Below are 18,036 nucleotides of genomic sequence, written 5' to 3'. Positions count from 1 at the left end.
AATAACAGGAGGCGGTAATTTCGATTGAAGTTTGGCTTTTAATCGGAACAGCCTTGGTTCAAAGGAAGCACGGAATTGCAAATTTAAAGCTTTACCTTCGTTGGTTTCCTCCAGGTCCTCCAAAGCTGTCTGCGCATCCTCGAGCGATTGCCACAACAGGTCCAGGTTTTCCAACCGTATTTGTACCTCGAGCCCATCCCGTTCGGCGTTGAAGTTCTCTGCGAACTGCTCAGACCGACCCAGTGATGCGATTAATGTCGTCCTCCGCGTCGTCAGTTGGTCTCTGGTGCGAGTATCAGCCATTACAGCTCGATGGGACGGTGGAAGCGTTTTGCTGGTCCAAGGCTTGGAAATGCCTTGTATTCTATAAAAACCGGAACACAGGAGCAATGTGTCTCACGCGACACAAGAAATCGGCTGGTGAGTAGGATTTCACCTGGTGTTTGATTCAATGTGCCTTGAATCAATAAAAAATCAGCTTCGATAAGGCATGCAGAATGGCGACAACAGCATGCAATATGTTGATGGTAGATTTCCTTTATCTCAAAAACGATGGCGAAGTATTCAATAGGGAGATGGCATCACATAACGCGTGTGCAGTTCGGCGGGATATTCTGAGTGAAAGATGGCGAAAGCGGTGGAGCCCACAATCCTGGTCACGGCACCAGAAATATGTTGGGGCAGGTCTAGGCTCACCTTTATCTGTTTCTGCCAACGCACGAAAAATCGCTGAATTTTAATCCCGGAAAACTGGTTTAATTCTTGACACTGTAACAGGTCTAGTCATACACTTTCACATTGCCCGGAGGAGTGATATGGCACTACAACAATTCTATCATGCAGTCAAAAGCACTTTATTAACCGACGATTCTCTAACATGCGATGGTTTGAACGTGGGAAAGAAACTTCTATTATATAGGTACGATTGGTTTATTGCGATACGTGCGGTCTGTTCGGTGGCTGATAGTATAACTAAAGAGCTCAGAGCAAGCGTGCACATATAAAGGTCCATTCGAAGATGGAATATTGAGATTAGAGTATGACTAATTAAGAGCAATCTCTACACTTGCAATTGTGTCCTCTCAATTCATACGAGAGAACTCTGTGTCCAACACTCCTTATGTAGTAATGTCAAAATTGTAAATTTTGAATCCGTTCCGTTCTCACTGCGAAACGCATTTTGAATGAAAGATGATTTTTTCTCTTCATTTAGACGCAACGTTGAGACATAATCTTCCCCTCAAAATGTTACGTAAATTGTGTTCTTCGCCAAATTCAATTAAAGTGGCATTATTGAAGTGTATCGCGGTACTGAACTTCCCATTTTTATTGAGTAACTCAGATGAAATTTGAAAAAAAAAGTTTACCAAAAAGTCTGACTAATCCCCTAGCGGTAATGTTGTCTTTCTCGTTCATTATAATTATAATTTCATTATAACTTTTGGGCCCATAGTCCGATTCAGCTAATTTTTGATAGGGAACAATGGAACAACATTCTCTGACGAATAAAACTTGTTGCGAGTAAATCGGTTTAAGGTAAGTACTAGGTACTTACCTAAAAAAGAGTTAAGATAATTTTTGCTCACACACTTACACAGAGATCACCTCAATTCATCGAACTGAGTCGATCGGTATACTCTATGGGTGTTCAGGCTTTCTTTTAAATGTTTTTGGAGCGATTAAATAGCTTCTACGTATACGAAAAAGGCAAAAAATAGCAATTTTTCAAATTCATATATCTCATAAAATGGTGAATTTGGGCAGAATTTTATTCAAGGTCCTCAAAGCATAAAAATTTAACAATGTAGTGCATGATATTTTATTGCGGGGTACGAGCTTAGTACTATTCCATTTAATTCTACCACGTTGTATTCGGGGTACCAAACTGTTTTGTTCGTTAAATATTACGTAAAATATGCTTCTACAAAACTACTAAAAACTAAATTCCGGCCGAATCTATTATTACATTATTAGGCCTATTTCATAGTCCTGTTTAATAGCTTTGCAACGATATATAAACATGTTGCTTTTGAAACGGGAAAAAGGCAAAACTGCTCATTTTCCCAAAAATCAAAAAAAATCATTTCTAGGTGGGCCAGTAACAACGAGCCAACAGCCCTAACCCCCCCCCGCTCCCTACCCCTTCGAAAAAAAAACTCAAAAAACAAATCCGTCCAGATTATAAATATATCGGTTAATCGAAATAATCGAAAATTGACCTTTTGGTAGTCTTTATATGGGGCTGTCCTATTGTGCACCTGTGAAAAATCCCTGGAAATTTTACATGTAACTGCGTTTGTCCCGTTTTTTCGTTGAAATGATCTGGTCAGCCTATTTGTGGTAGATATAAAAATACAAAGAGCTTAAGATAGTATATTTAATAATTTATTGAAATCAAGCTGCGAAACCACACTATCAAAACCAGAATCCACGAACCTTCATAAAATAACAAATTTTTAAAACCTTGCGAAACAACCGATTCCACAGTATCTCCAGCAATAGTACCACCGAGCTTATCAGCAAACCACAAGCGAACGTAACCCAGGTTGAAATGAGATCGCTGAACGTTAACAATCCCGAGGACTCTACATCTGCCCATATATAGTCACGTCTGTCGCTCATTATTATCTCATAATTATAATCATCCTTCCACTTGTCGAGCAGTCCTGCTTCGAAAAACACTTTCTGTGTATAATAGAACGGTTCAGCGAACGGACTTATCAAACTGACCCAGTAGATGGCAATCGAAATCGATTTCAACTCCTTCATAACCACAAACTTGGGACGATGCAAATTGAAGTCATAGTTCCCCAGCAGCTGCACTACCCACGGAGCTTCCAGATTATTACTAAGGTATGCCAGTTTGTCGTCTAATGGCTTCTGGTAATCCTTTGCTGGGCTCGGAATAATTTGTGGACCCAGCAGACTGTCGTTAACTAAATTGTCATCTTCGTTTATGTCCACCATAATTTTCATTCCCGATCTTTTCAATTGCTCCAAAGTTTCGATGTTTCCCACGGAGGGTTTGTTCGTCATGAAGGATATAATTTTCGTCTCATACGCATTGCACATAAGAAAAAAGAACACAACCATCGGAAGTAGTGCCATTTTCTCCTTAGTGCTGGCCCGATGCAAATCAGACTTCTCAAAGCCGCAAAGTGAGAGCAGAATTGGATCGTTCTTGAATAACATGGGAAACACTAAACTGATCATTTCCATCGATAGTAGTAGCAGGGAAAGCACGATCCACGATTTCCATTCGAATGGCTTCGTAAATACTTCAATCGCATTGAATGGCCTTCCTTGAGGTACTATAATTACTTGATAGTTCAGCTGACTCCCGATGAGCATACGATAGTTGTTTCCATCGATCAATCCTGGAGCTCCCATGTCAAGCGCTATATCGATGAAAGATGCTTTGTACAACCGTTCCATACAATCATTAATTGATGTAGTTCCAGGACATAAATTTGGGAAGGGTTTCAGGGTGGTGTTTAAAAATCGTGCGGTTTCCATTAACCATATTTTTGCTGAAGGCCACGGTACATATCTGAAGGTAAACATTATTGGCATTCCATACGTATTGCGAATTTTGCTACGTATCAAACCATTCGGATGCGGCATTCCCTTGAAAAGTTTGTCAATTTGTCCGTCAAACCCCATTTGCATGAATATATTATCCTTTGTCCCAATATAGATAACTTTATCGAATCGAAGGCTGCCCAGCATAGTCAGGACACCTTGGAGGAAATCGAAGTTTAGTAGAACAATCATCTTGGAGTTACTTTCGAGGAGAGTGAAGAAAGCTTTCACAGAAAGCGGACAATTCGAGCGTCGCAAATCACGATCTCCCAGATATACGACGGCTAGTGCAGGTTTGTGAATGAAATGGTCATAAGTCGCATTGTATCTTTCGTCTATCACGAGCTTGACGACGTTGGTTAAAAACGGTGAACTGAGCAGCCTTCCGAACTGGCCATTATCGGAGCCAGCTGATAAATCGTAGAACAAGCACTCGAACCAACCGAATTTCCGCTCGGCATGGTACAAGATCACGGATGATATGTAAGGAGCAAGATCTCTGGACCACCGTGAATTTACACCAGCAGTGAGTTGAGCAGAAAACAGGAGCATCAGCACAATACAAACTTTCTTCTCCATGGTCAATGACAATTTGATGATTTCAGAAGTAGGACATTAGCAGAATTAGTTTGTGTTGCTTTTGAATTGGATTATTTATGGATTACTATTAGAGTTGAAAACATGATTTGTATTTTCCATTCTCATTTCAATAATAAAATGCATTAACATTACGAAATTACTTGAAAAACCTCTGAATAATCCTCCAAGCGGTATTTGTATCTTTCTGATGCTTTAGAAACGGGTACTAGAACCTATTCTTTGCCTAACTTGGCTTTGAGAAGGTCTGCCAGACTGGTTCTATGGAAATGACTTTTTTTTTATTTTCCGTGAATATTCAAGTATTTCCATACCAATAAACTTGTACTGAAAGTTTTTGAACTTCAAAAACGAACTTTTTGCCAGAATATCAGAGAATCAATAACCTTCGATTGAGTTTAGTAATTTGAGATGAAGTACGCTACATGTTGTAGGTACAGTCTTAACAGATATATAGTTCGTTATTGAAAATTCGTTTCTTTTTGAATAATATTCCTATTGCTTCTTCAAGGCACATCTTGTATTTTTGGCATTGTATAAAATTTAGGCGTGTTTCGATTAAACGAAATGAAGTTTTTTAGAAACATTATTTCCATTTACAAGAACCCGACATTGCACTAAAATTCGAACAGATTCTATCATCAAAGCATGACACCATTACAGACAGAGAACATGTAATTCCAAAATTGATTTCCACCAAGAGCAGTCAGTGCACTCCGCGGCACCGATTATCGTAACTTCCGGCAAGTCTTACCAAGGACATTTTACTGCTGGATGGTCGCACTCTGCACTAAATTCCATCACATAAATAATTCAAAGCGTTAGTTGCCAGCTCTGAAAATTACCTCCGCTCCATCAGGCTGCTCGCCTTATGTCCGAACTTGCGACGAGAGCGGAAGCGTGAAAGAGTGCATTCGGGACCGAACAGACAGGACACGAAGTGGTCCCACTAAGGAGCACTGTTTCCGGCGGACTTGCATCAGATGGCTTGAACGACAAATGACATTGTGCGAGCACGGAGGAACAAGAAGACAGGGTGGGTGCAGGAAATATACAACCCAGATAATCCGCACCAAAAACACAGCTAAAATGTCATCGCAATAAAATAAATCGTACAAAATGGCACCGTGGAAAAAGTGTCCCATCGAGTGTTGGAAACCGGCACGGCGCGGTGGTAAAAGGCATTTTAGTTCTTCTGGCAGAAACATCGCAGCGGAGCACTTGACGAAGGAAAAAATTACCTAATAATTTTCCGTTGGCCTGCATCAGGGCAGCAGCAATCTAGTCCGGAAAGTGTGGGGGCGGGGGATGGAAAATTTATTCTGTCTTTTCTTGCTGTGCGAATGTCGAGTGGCGTCTGGCGGCAATAAGGAGCCACCACACCCGACCGTTGAGATTTCGCACTCGACAAAACAGATATCTATGTTTCGGACGAATGCAGGGAACCAGTCAGTGAGGAAGCTTTTCGGGATGAAATCATCTGGAGTACAGATGAGATTTGGTGTCCAGATCGAATCCCAAGATATACTATACGTCAAAATCGTCTGATTCTAAAGCAACATCTCTACTAATGATGATTATTCATTTTTCGCAAAAAAAATTTAAGTTTGTAGGAATTTCCAGGAAATTGAAATTATTTTCCTGCCAGATCTCGCCGTTGGAAAATAATTTCATTTTCAGGAAAGGAAAGGAATCCAACAAAAAAAAATGGTATTCATAATTAAAACACAGATAGTGTTGCGCGCGCCCATTATGCGTCGCTGCACCTACACTGTAAGTGCGTACGTTCAAACTACTTGCGCTAGAGGCAAGGAATGTCAACGATAGACGTCAAAAATGATGATCGATCGGGGGAGAGAAAAAGCGAAACCTAAAACTTCACGATTCTATTTACAAATCTAAACGTGTGCTCTCATAGTTACGCCAAATTGTATGTTTGATATCTAATTATAACTATCTAAAACTACCGTGAATTCGAGATTCATACGTTAAAACGTATGTATGTAAGGAATTCATTTGATAGACTTTTGTTAATCAATATATATATATATAAATAACTAGATTTTAGATTCTACTCTGCGGGTCGAAGTTGAATAGATGGACTCTACATACTGAGTCGATATTTGGATAAATACTGAGGTAAAGGAGGTTGTGCTATTATATGCTCTTAATTGTCTCTAACTAAAGCGATGTAACCGAATTAATTTACCATCAATCTATACAGTTGTGAAATTAATCATTGTAAGGCTCATCTATGAGTCCGGGTCACGGGAAAGTACGGAATGCCCGACTGAACTCACCAAACGTAGGTCAATCAAGCAATTAGCATCGAACTACATAAGCTTCTTCTTCTTCTTCTTATTGGCATTACATCCCCACACTGGGACAGAGCCGCCTCGCAGCTTCAGCGGATCATTAAGCCACTTCCACAGTTATTAAATCGCGAGGTTTCTAAGCCAGGTTACCATTTTGCATCTGCATATCATGAGGCTAGCACGATGATACTTTATGCCCAGGGAAGTCGAGACAATTTCCTAATCCGAAAAATTGCTTAGACCGGCACTGGGAATCGAACCCAGCCACCCTCAGCATGGTGGTCTTGCTTTGTAGCAGCGCGTCTTACCGCAATGGCTAAGGAGGGCCTCAATAATACATAAGCTACATACATAAGCTTACCTATGTTTAAATTTCTAGGAAATTTTTAACCGTTCCACTACAATAAACGTGTTATAAATACGGATAACGTTCACTGGTCTTTCGAAATAACAAATTAAAAATTTCGTTTCCCGGACATGTTGACCGATGTTCAACGATGGCACCATTAGCTCCACCAGAAGAGAACAGCTGCTCGCTTTGCCAATCTGAAGATAACAGTCGGATGGTAAGTTGCGATGTAGTTGAGATTGCCCTCGTCTACTCATCAGAATGAATAATATTCGCCTTGGTCATATGCGTGCTGATGCTTCCAGAAGGTAAAGATAATGAGCTGCTGCAACGAAAATGCGTCTGCTGGACAATCTTCGGAGCTTGTATGGATGTGACCACCCCAAGCCATCAGCCGTACCTCATAGTTTCCATATGTGCCTTCCGTTAATTCATTCAAACTCCAGATGCCGACTTGCACGCTGTTGTTAAAAACATTTCGCCCTCGACAGTTTGGGTATCACAGCTCCAAGCAAAGAGCTATTTTCGGTTGAAGACGCTCAAGTGCCCTGAGTAATTAGGGTGGTTCAAAAATCGATTTTGTTCCACAGTGCTCATCTGATTCTTTACCATGTTCTGAGTGTCCTCTGAAAAATTTGAGCTCATTTGGTTTAAAACTGATTTAGCACAAGCTGCTTCAAGTTTGTATGCAAATTAGTATGGGGAAATTATTTTTCTCATTATCCTGTTAATGACGTTTCCCCATTAGGCGCAGGTTAAAGAAAACATACATAGCTGTATGGAATACTCAACAGCTTTCACCAAACGAAAACTGCATGTTGATTAACAGTTCCAATAATTAGTAATCGACGGTAAGACAGGTTGCGAAACTTTAGCTCGCGATCGTTAAACTTCTTTGAGGGCATCACTGAAATGTGCAGTGCAACATAGTAGCCTGAATTTGTGTGTGATATCTTTCGAGCCACGAGCAGCAATGTTGCCTGTTGATGAGTTATGCAAATTGCTCCAGAAAACCACGATATGGATTAAATTCGATTACTAATTATTGAAACGATTAATTGAGATGCGGTTTCTAATTGAGTGGGAAGCTGTTGAGTATTCCTTTTGCTATGTAGGTTTTCTTTTAACCTGCGCTTGATGGGGAAGCGTCATTAACAGTATAATAAAAAAAATTAATTTCCGCATACTTAGTTGCATGCAGACTTGAAACGGCTTGTGCTAAATCAGTTTTAATCCAAATGAGCTCAAATTTTCAGAGAACGCTCAGAACGTGGTAAAGAATCAGATGAGCACTGTGGAGCAAAATCATTTTTTTGAACCACCCTACTGAGTACTTTACGTGAAAATACACATCTTAAAGCGTTGATGGTGATATACTACAAGTCTTCTCTGGAGATATGATGACGTACGCTTACCCAACAACAAAGCCATGGCACTTAGGCGCCAAAACTGCCTTTTAAAAAGAATAAAACGAGAATCATCTCTCGGCGAAATGTTTAGGATGAAGATGTCCGACTACGTCAAGAAAGGATTCATTCGCAAGTTATCGCACGAGGAAAAGCATCAACCAGGTAACCGCATATGGTATTTACCATAACGAACATTTGGCATAATTTCGAGCTGTGAAAGCGAAAGGGATATTTCATGTACGTTTAGCGTAGATAAAGCAGATCGAGGGTGTTTTCTGGATAAATTTAGATTGATGGTAGACATTTTCCGGGAGAATCAAGTAACAAAACGGCAGAATTACTCTGAGAGAGGACTACATCCAACAATGGACTTCCTTAAAGTAGGGATTACACCCACCATTGCTTCAATCTGAGCATGCGCCGTAAGACCGGATCAAATCCACCATTGCCTTGCAGGTAAGCGACTAACTTGCAAAACTCAAGCAATACACTTGTCGTAGACGAGTAACTAAAACCAATCAAGTCACATATATGAGTTATTGCAAACTAAATCAATCTGAATTGTGCTTTTCGGGGAAGAGATCACATCTACCATTGATTTATTCCCCGACAAGCGCTCACTTATAAAGAAGGAGCCTATGACCTACCATTGCCATAATCTGGGCAGGGGCCTACTTTTAAAGAAGGGATCACATCCACCATTGCATTGCCACAATTCAGGCCACACCTACTTTGAAAGAAGGGATTACATCCACCATTGCTTCAATCCGGACAAGCGCTCGCCTTTTGAAGAACAACCAAAACCTGGTCACATTGCCATAATCCGCGCAAATGCCTCATTTTTAAAGAAGGGATCACATCCACCATTGCCTCTCAATCCGCAAGCACCTTCTTTTAAAGAAGAAATCACATCCACCATTGTCATTATCCGGGCAAGCTCCTACTTTTAAAGAAAAGGATCATTCCTCCATTGCCATAGTCTATGCAAGCACCTACTTTTAAAGAAAGGATCGCATCCACCATGGCCTTAATCCGGGCAAGTGCCTACTTTTAAAGAAGGATCACATCCTCCATTGCCATAGTCTATGCAAGCGCCTACTTTTAAAGAAGGGATCACATCCACCATGGCCTTAATCCGGGCATTACGTGCTCACTTTAAAGAAGGGACCAGCTTCCACCATTGCCTCAATCTGGCAAGCTCCTTCTTTTAAAGAAGGAGTCACATCCACTCATTGTTGCATAATCCGGGCAAGCGCTTCAATTTTAAAGAAGGGATCACATCATCCATTGCCATAATCCATGCAAGCGCTTCTACATTTAAAGAAAAGGATCGGATCCACCATGACCTTAATCCGGGCAAGCGCCTAGTTTTAAAGAAGAGATCGCATCCTTAATTGCCATAATCCAAGTAAATATCGTCTTTTTTTTTAAAGAGGGGATTATATCCACTCATCGTTTCCAATCTGGGTAATACGCATACTTTTTGTACTGCACATACATTCTTTCCACGAGAGAGGACACAATGCCTTTTTTAATATTGTTATCGACGGCGTTATATTTATTTATTCCAAGGTGTTTCCCGCACCACTTAGTCACCATTTAGCGAACGCAAAGATAAATTATGCCAAATGGCGTTATGCCAAATGACTTTATGCCAAATGGCCGTAATTTAACTCCCGTAATTTAACTATATTAAACTATCAATTAAAATAAGACGTCATTCCAATCATACGACAACAAAATCAATCAATAACGGTGTAGGATCATTGGCTACGCGTGTGGATTTGAAGACCTTCACTTCAGGAATGTCTTGAATAATGCGAACACCTCCATACACAATTTCTATTCCTATGTTCCACAATGTACACACAATAACATGTTCAGAACAGGTCAATACTTAAAATAATTTATGTAATTTTGATTTAACACGCAACATACCGCACAAAAAACTAATTTGGTGTACTTTTTGAAATAGCAAACCAAAACCAACAGATTTATTTGACAAGCAATCCATCGAATTTTTGAAATGGACGAACAAAATTCTCAAGTGGACGTACATAAGCGATTTTCATAAGACAACTTCTAAAAAAATTCAAGGGTTTTTAAGGACTCTTGATTCTCAATAAAACTAAGTGATTGCCTCATTGTGCTAATACTACGCAATGAAAACTTGGAACTCTAAAATACATACGTTACATACAACTTAGTAAGGAGTCAGTAGCCATAAAGTAATAAATTAGATTTGAAAACTGCTAATGACGGAATTAGCTCCCGGTGTTGAAAATTCACTGATTAGAACTTATTAAACTAACATAGGAAGGTAGAACTGATTAAATTAGCATCATATTGTGACATCAAAGAAATAAAATTTAATTTATTTCATATTTTATTAATAATTCTTTCATAATTATTGTTGTGGAATCTACGAAAGCAAATGCAGAGTTTCGTGTTTATAAGCTACAAACTGAAAGTAAAACAATTTTTTATTGTAATTCACAAAATTAAGGTTTTTAACTCACGATTTCATTGCGCTTTTGTGGTTTTATCGATGTTCCTAACAATGCGAAATTTTGTGCACTATGTCTACGTTATATATAGTAAGGAGATTGATCAAAATTAGTCAATATTTCATCGAATTAGGTAATATAAGGCTAATGCCTACTTTCTTAAGTAACTATGACAAATTAATTCAATGATTTGTATATACAATTGGTTAGTGTTTGCTACTGCCTAGCAATAATTCGGTACTTGTTGATACATAAAAGTGCAACAGTAAAGTATGACTTCAATTTTTCATTTAGAGAATAAGCTTCGGAAAATGCACCTACATAGATCTAGCATTGCTCAATTATTATGCAAGATAAGTTCTAAAACAACACATCTAGTGTTTCTCATATAAACCACGATATTTTTACTTTCAAGCATGTACCATATTTTGCTTTTTCCCGTTGACGTTTTCCGTGTCATTTTGTCGTTCTGTCATTAGTTCGCTCCTCGCGTAACGCTTTTTATATGATAAATGATTTTTTTTTCTTGATGTAATGTTATGATGTTATGTCAAAATGTTATGTAAATTGTGTTAGTCACCAAATTCAATTAAAGTGGCATTATTGATTAACTCAGATGAAAATTGAAAAAGAGGAAGTTTACCTAAATACCTGATTAACTTCTAGCGGTAATAAGTTGTCTTTTTTCGTGCATTATAAGAAAAGGTGTTTTGGCCATAATCTTTAATAATACAGAAAAATTATTTTGAGCTTTTTTATGGATTGAAGCATTTGAAACAGTGATAAGATTGAGTTTGAATAATTTATTGAATTCCACCACTACCAAGTGGTTGGAATCTGAATGGGATTGTTTAAAACTCTGTCTTATGACAGGTGCATAACTCTTTTTAAGCTTCAATAGTCCGATCCAGGCTAAGGCTAAGTGTCTAAAAAAGAGCTAAGATCATTTTTGCTCACACACATACAGACATCATATACACGTACACACAGACATCAGCTCAATTCGTCGAGCTGAGTCCATCGGTACACAACACTATGAGTGTTCGCGCTTTCTTTGAAATGTTTTTAGAGCGATCATATATAAGCAAAAATGAGCAATTTTTCAAATTTATAGTAATGACGAGTTTAGCGAGAGTTTTGTTATTATTGTCAGGGGTTTTTTAGACTGATTATGCCTCAAATTTACCTAAACATTCTTTTGCATATCGAAGAATATTGTGGCCAAATTTAATAAAATTTGGTCGACAAAAACCCCCTGACAATAATAGAACAAACCTGCCAAAGCCGTCTTTTCCCCTATCTTACAAAATGGTGAATTTGGGCATTATTTTAATTATGGTTCTCAAAGCTTAAGAGGTTAAATAGCAGTGCAGTGTATGATGTTTTACTGTAGGGTATTGTGGGGTACCAAACTGTTTTGTTCGTTAAATTTTGCGTAAACTATGCTGTTACAAAACTACTAAAAACTAAATTCTGAACGGAACTATTATTACATTAGCAAGCTCATTCCATAGATCTGTTTAAGGCTGGGTCTAGGGGTGAGAATGGGTCATCGCTCTCACTGGCAATTCTGGATGTCGGATAGCAAAAAATCGTTCAAAAAGGTCTTTTATATTTTACCCTTTTCTTACCCTCAGATACATTCAATATAATTCTATAAGTCCTTCTAAGTAGTTGAAACAGTGACCCATTCTCACCCCATTTGACCCATATTGTCACCCCTGACGACAGCAGAGCATAAATATGCTACTTTTGAAACGAAAATGTGGTAAAGTAGCCAAAAAAACGTAAAAATATCATTTCTAAAAAGGGCCAGTTTGAACGTCCCACACCCCTTCCTAAACAAAATCTAAAAAATAAAGACCGTCCTGATTTAAAAAAATATAGATTATAAATTGAGTATTCATCACAATTTAACGCCCAAATCAAAAATTGGCTTTTTGGTAGTTTTTGCCACTCCTTTATATGAGGCTGTCCTATTGTGACCTTGTGTAAAGCGAGAAAAAAGAAATGAAAAATGATAAGTGACAAGTAATTAGTGAGAAGTGAAAAGTAAAATGAAGTCGAACATTATTTTTAGTTCACTAGAGACGTAGGACATTTGGTCGAAAGGACAGTACGTCGAATGGACATTTAGTCGAAAGGTGGACGAATGAAGAATCTTCGTACATTTGGTCGAATGACGTTTGGTCGAGAGGATATTTGGTCGAAAGCGGATTTTCGTATGAATAATATTGTTAAATTTAATCGAATGACGTTCTGTTGAATGGATATTTGAAAGGAAGGAGCTTTAGTCAATAATAATTGAAAAATTGTTTATCGTGCTGTTTCTAAAAATTATACAATTATTGCTCCAATATTGATGAATAATGGGTTCATAAAAATAATAAATAACAGGAGAACGTCAAATATCTTTCGTCAAATGACACTTCATTAATCCGAAAGACATTATGCCGAATAGACAATCGAGTTTTCGGCCAACCATTAACGAATTCTAATTGGAAGTAAATTTTATACTGCATTGGCTTGAATAAATAATGAGCGAAAGAAAGAGTATCCATGAAAATAATATGGAAACCATTTCTATTCAACCAAATGTCCCTTCGACTAAACGTCCTTTCGGCAAAATGTCTTTTTTACCAAATGACATTCGACTAAATTTCCCAAAAGAATTTCCAACAGGCAATATTCTTTCGGATAACTTATTGAGACAAGTTAATCTTTTCGCTCCACACCGTTCTCTACGACGACGCGCACTGCTCTATATCCCCTCACGTCGTACCTTATATGGCCATCATAATCCACTGCTGAAGTTGCTGCAGACATTTTTAATGACGTGGAGCGACTGTTTCGATTTTAATATTAGTAAGACTACGTTTAAAAATAGGTTAAGGTTACTACTTTAAGTTACAGTCTGTGCAACAATAATATGTTGAAGACGGTGAACAAATAAATAAATAACCAGCAATTTGGAATAGTGCCAAAGGAGGCTGAGCTTAACAACTGAAATACTCTTCTAAAACAAATTCATGAAATCCATTAACTTACTGCTTTAATAGACTTTTCATAGCCATTATTGGCGCAGTAAAAAAATCGTCGTGGCGATCAATTTTTATATGACGGCACGCAGATTCATTGTTGACAGCGGCTTAAGAAAATCATCGGCGGCGGCTAGTAGAAAGCAGTGAGGTGTGAGTACAGTCAAACCTCTATGAGTCAATGTTCTAAGACTCGATATCGACTCATGGAAGCAAATTATGCTATATTGATAACAATTTTCTGGGTTACAGTAAAAGTCCCTTCAAACAACTTCCCAATTATTATTTATTCAATATCTCGATTTTTCCATGAGTGGATGGTCCCTTTAATATCTATTCATGGAGATTTTACTATATTACGAAATGACTAGTGAGTAATTAGTAGTGAAAGGTAAGCATCGATAAGTGAGAAGTAAGACGTTAGTAGTTACAAGTGAGAAATGAAAAGTAAGTAGTGGGAAATACAGAAACAATAGGTGTGAAGATTTTTCTCAATTTAAGTGATTTTTAAGTTTTATTAAGTTTTGTGAGAAGTGAGAGATGTTTAATAATTAGGAAGTCAGAAGCGAGATGTTGAGAAAAGGGAAGTGAGTGATGGGATCGAAGATGGGAGAAAGAAAAAAGATGGAAACAGGTCAAAATAAAAGGAAGAAAGAATAAGGAAGAAAGAAAAAAGAGAATGAAGAAGGAAGAAAGAAGAAGGAAAATGAAAATGGAAGAGGGAAGAATAAAAAAGAAAGAAAGAAGAACAAAGAATGAAGAAGAGCAAAGATAAGGGAGAAGAGAGAAGGAAAAAGAAAGAAGGAACAATAAATGAAAGGAAAAATATGGAAACAGGACAAAATAAAAGGAAGAAAGAATAAGGAAGAAAGAGAATGAAGAAGGAAGAAAAAAAAAGGAAAATGAAAATTGAAGAGGGAAGAAAAAAATAGAAAAAAAGAAGAACAAAGAATAAGGAAGAGCAGAGATAAGGGAGTAGAGAGCAGGGAAAAGAAAGAAGGAACAATAAAGGAGAATGAAGAAGGATGAAGGAAGAATACAGAAAAAAGAATAAAGAAGGGAAAAAAGCAGAGAGAACGAAGAAGGAAGAATAAAGAAGATAAGAAGAAGGAATAATTTAGTAAGAAGCGAGAAGCAAGAAGACAGAAAAAGAAACATGTTACATCTCACTTTTTACTTCCCACTTCTCACTTATCACTCCTCACTTCTCATTTCTCACTTTTCTTTTTTCACTGCTCACTTCTAATTTTTCACTGCTCCCTTCTTACTTCTCACTTCACATTTTTCATTTTTTCAAAAATTCCCAATGGAAAACATACGAAGAAGTTTTTGAAACCCTCACACTCAGTTCAGCTCGGCATTTTTTGATTCTTTTGCCGAGATCCGCACAGCCGACCGCTCGGTTGCTGACTTTTTGCTGATACCTCAGCTGAAAAGTAATGGCATGTTTACTACGGCAGCACTTGAAGAAGCCGCCGCAATCATACGTCCATTCAGCTGATATGTCAGAAAACGAACTTAAACCGAGAATCGCACAGCCGAGATCGGTGAAAAAATTCAAGTGTGCTTTTCAAAAATTCTAGAAGCAATTAAATCAATAACGGTAAGCAGTACACCTTTAAGACCTTTAAGGCATCGAAGAGCAGAAAGTTTATTAATGTGGGTTCAATCTTTTATTGCAATGAGTGTCGAACTAATTTTTCCTTACCTTTGAACAGACCTCTACCGACGGGGCGACGATCCCTGCCGGTGGGCCGCGCGGCGTCACACCTTATCCTAAATTGACTGTGATGATGTGGCCGGCATCGTTATTGATCTTGAATTAGTGAAACTCATAACATCATATACAGTCTCCTAATCCCAATAAGACTTTTCAATTGCTGAACTGTGCATATTTGTGGCTTTTCAGACAATCACGACTAGCAACTACGACATGCACAGTCCATCAAGCTGAGCAAAGCTAATATGACCCTTCCCTTCATGCACTCGGAATATATCCTAATATAAAGCTCAATCTTAAATAGACGATCTATGATGCTAAACAATATAGCATTCTTTATTATAGTTAAAAATAAATCACTATAAATCACTGGAATCGGAACACCGTCTTCGACCAGAGGTCGTACAGACTGAACACTTAACATCTAGAGACAACGGACCGGACATATAACACCCAGTGAACCAGTGGAGAATTTTTCGATAGCGAAAAGTTTCTTCCTTACCGGGGCGGGAATCGAACCCACACTCCCTAAAACATGCGTCTAGACGATTGACGTCGCTAACCGCACGGCCACGAAGCCCAATTTGAATAACTTGGTGTCATTTGGACCTCTGATGCAATTGTGTTTGATAGTATAAAGGAAGAAAATATCGTGCAAATGGTGGCTTTGCGAGATATCTTTAATCTTCGGCCTCTAACTTGCACGTTTCGACTTGAGCATCTATTTGCATCATAATTCAATTTGGCTGCAAGAGAACACAGGCCACCGAAAAAAAAATCAATTGAGAGCAATTTGGTCATTTTGGTGTTTTTGTTTTGATGTATTAACCGCTAAGGGGCCCTCCTTAGCCGTGCGGTAAGACGCGCGGCTACAAAGCAAGACCATGCTGAGGGTGGCTGGGTTCGATTCCCGGTGCCGGTCTAGGCAATTTTCGGATTGAAATTGTCTCGACTTCCCTAGGCATAAAAAGTATCATTGTGTTAGCCTCATGATATTACGAATGCAAAAATGGTAACCTGGCTAAGAAACCTCGCAGTTAATAACTGTGGAAGTGCTTAATGAACACTAAGCTGCGAGGCGGCTCTGTCCCAGTGTGGGGGATGTAATGCCAATAAGAAGAAGAAGAAGATTAACCGCTAAAATGATCAAGATGGTATTTGTACGGAGACAGAGATGGAGAAAGCATCAAAACATGTAACCTTGTGTCGGATTCTCTTCCCTCAGGGCCTCAGATTGGTGATCTCTACATTTAGCACAGCATCCAAAAAAGTTCTCAGCAGTAAAACTATTATTTCATCCCCTGAAAAGCCCTTCAAAAGCTTATCCTACAGCAACTACTCATAAACCCTCCTCACCAAGAATCCAGTTCATTACTTAGGGATTTTCTTTCTCGAAACAGGTGCAAGCTTTTCGCACCTCTTCACTGGCTCATGTTCATCGTCTTCACTTGCTTGTTTACTCGTTTTGGTATGCCTATTCCGTTCTTAAAGAAGATACCTAAACCACATGTGCGTCGTTCTTTTTTTTTGTCATTTTAGTCAGGAAAAAAGCACGTCAAGGACACGACGACGAAAAATTCCAATCCCGTCCCGAAATCCAGTCAGTAAACCCGAGTCGTGTCATCGAAAAAGCGGAAGCGAAAATTTCACCCGGCCTTTCCTCCGCAGCCAGATAATATTTACATAATTTTTTCATGGAACTTTATTACGACGCATAAAATTTATGACTTGCGAGGATTATAAAAGTGCGCTGGCAATTCTGTCGTCGCTTGGTTGGGCCTTCAGTACGCGACTAAAGCCACCTACATACAGACATTTTCACGGCTTGGAAAAATCAGGATGAGCCGACGGGGAAGGTGAATCCTTGGCCGTTTATGAGCTTCGATCTGGTCCCCTGCTCGAACCAAACGTAAGACGGAAGAAGCGCCAAGGAATGCGTGAGAATTTCGCAACAAACCTCCCGCCCGAAATGGGCTGACGACGACTATCAATATGCGACCGTGCCTATTAAGGATGGCCATCAACCGGCAGCAGTGCCATGGCAACGCCGAAGCAAGGGCGCGGCGGCTTAGCGACGACGCCGGAGCGTAAGCGGCACGTGATGAAATGGGACGCGTCGCCGTGGCAGTTTAATTTTTGTGGTCCTCCGGATTCCCTTTTACGAGCTTCTTTCACACTTCAGATAATTTTTATCGCCGACACGGGGATTTCGCTCTCATTTGCTGTTTTGCCGGCGCTTGTGCGGCAATTTGGCGATTACATTCTTTTCATCTTCGAGCTGATGGACCACACCACACCGGAAAGCTTAGCAAGTGCGGTAGTTCAGTGTTGTGGCTCAACTGGTTATCGATTTTTAGTTCCTCGGTAATAACGATATCCATCACCTTTATGGTGCGCAATTCCGTTGATTACAAAGGCTTAGACGTTTTGATCACATACAGAATTAGTTTATACAGTGACATCAAGAACCACAAGCACAGGACGTCTAAGATTTGGTTTCCCTTTCCTCGACTGTAAGA

General features: G+C 39.0%; 1 protein-coding gene across 1 annotated transcript in view; it reads right to left on the bottom strand.

Moving 5' to 3' along the window:
* Nucleotides 1-18,036, bottom strand: part of LOC134220720 (uncharacterized protein CG43867-like) — an 840,013-nt gene that overhangs the window by 794,519 nt on the left and 27,458 nt on the right.

This window comes from Armigeres subalbatus, chromosome 3, assembly GCF_024139115.2.
Source record: "Armigeres subalbatus isolate Guangzhou_Male chromosome 3, GZ_Asu_2, whole genome shotgun sequence".
NCBI lineage: Eukaryota > Metazoa > Arthropoda > Insecta > Diptera > Culicidae > Armigeres > Armigeres subalbatus.
The sequence above is the reverse complement of the archived record's forward strand: the minus strand, read 5'-3'. Positions and strand labels throughout refer to the sequence as shown.